Source organism: Pyxicephalus adspersus, chromosome 4, assembly GCF_032062135.1.
Source record: "Pyxicephalus adspersus chromosome 4, UCB_Pads_2.0, whole genome shotgun sequence".
NCBI lineage: Eukaryota > Metazoa > Chordata > Amphibia > Anura > Pyxicephalidae > Pyxicephalus > Pyxicephalus adspersus.
Window position 1 is genome coordinate 50,503,091 of NC_092861.1, and position 2,090 is coordinate 50,505,180.

Sequence of the window (2,090 nt, forward strand, 5' to 3'; positions counted from 1 at the left end):
TTTATGGTTTAGAATACTTCTCTTTACAGTATGCTGTTTGTACTCATCAATCTTTATAGTTCTGGATTTTATTGTGACAGACTACCCAGACATCTAAAACTACAGAGCAAATATAAAGGTAGAGAGGTAGACAATAATTTAAATAATATCTTTGTTTGTTGAGCATTGTGCAAATTACCCCAGATACCCAGAAAGTCCAGGTATTTTATTGAAGTATGGTACAAAAATAAAACTCTCCTCTGTGTAAAATATGTATTATCTTGGTTTGGAATGTGGGGTGTAGTGCTGGTTGAATCAGGGCTGTAGAGTCTGTACAAATACATGTCAACTACGACTCTTTATGGTAACACCGACTCCTCTTTTTTGAATATGCTGATGTATGCTAATGTTCTATCTTTATTAAAACACAACATACACCACATTTTATCACTGCTAAAGTCAGCCATTATAAGACAGGGTCTACTTTTGGGAACAAGAACTCATGGCCAGGAAGCCGACACGATACACTATTAACCAGCCTGTAATTGCCAGCATGTAAACCTGTAAACTTTATGCCTAAAGTTTTTAAATAAAACACAAAAATGAAAGCAAAGTTTTATATTTTTTTATTATCAAGAGGTTATACAATTTAATTGCGTATATATTAGGATCAGGAACATCTTTAGTTGTTCAAAAATATTTGATAAAAAATGTAATAGAGTGCAAAAAGGTGTCTGTAACAGCCATTAGGTGATAAACAACACCTCTATTTTCTTACAAAACTCTCAGTGTACAGCGAAGGTATACATGTATAATTTAATCTTAACTGTATAACCCTGATCAAATTTTATCAACACTATCCAAAATTCTCATAATCCTATCAAATCAATAATTTTTCATGAGCCAAGAATTATCCAAATTATAAAGATATATAAATTTTAGGCTGTAGTATAGCTCAGATGAGCTTCATACTAATGACAAGTCCACACTAGGCTTAATTATTCCAGCAGTGAACTACTTTATCATGACTGTTATCTGTGAAATAGGACATTTTTACATAACGCTTTTTGTAATAGGAGTTGGTAGATTGTTTGGCGACATCGACTCCAGGTACTCCAGACTCAGCAGCTTAGTCAAATACTTCTGATGTTAGTTGATTGAAACTTGGGTTATCCAATCCACACTTATCCAATCTCAGATTTTAAACTTTGCTTGATTAGGTATTTGGATGCACTTTTTTACATTCTGAGTGCCTCTAGTTGAGTGAAAATATTTTTATTTTTAATAATAAAACAAAAAAATTGTAGCCAATAGTAATTCAGGAAAAAAACACATCTTTGACCCAATGACACATGTATGATATGCCTTGTATACATATGTAGGTATTAGAGATAATTTTCTAAAATATCTTTTTCCATAGACCCAAACAATTTGGTTGAAATTTCTGTACAGCAGCTCCTTATACTGTATTTTGTGGAAAAAAACTATTGACTCTCACATTTCTACCAGACATATGCAAGTAGAATAATATAAGTCGATCTTCAGGCAGATATTAAATGCATTTATGTAGATGTAGATAATATTCAATCTAATTTACTTTAACTATTTATAATCCCATATATAGCAGTAAGTATTCAAACTGGGAAATAGAGGGCCAAACTTTGGGCATTAACTTGTACACACATCGTACAGGACTGCAACAGCCATCAGAGCAACGGAGCTGCTCCGCTCCCTTGATTGCTGTTGCCACCCTGTAGTATGTGTTCCTGGATGGAGTTTCTCTGTCCAGGAACACAAGACTCCTGTGTTAATGGATAGTGAAACCCTATTCAAGAACACATACAACTAGTAAAGGGCTGCAAGAGCAATCAGTTTCTATTATCCTTACCTAAATATTCATCGTATGTGTTTTTTCTACCTATAGATACAAAGAATATGTTCCCTGCACCTATAAATACAATGTATCTAGAGGTTAATTACCCCTCTAGTGGCGTGGATCACACGCTATTCTTAAAAGAAGGGTTTTTTTTAAGTTTTTTGTTATTTAAAATTCGATCTTGATATGCAAATTTACATCGGCTGTTCTCGCTTAAAATGTGGTGAGAATGGCT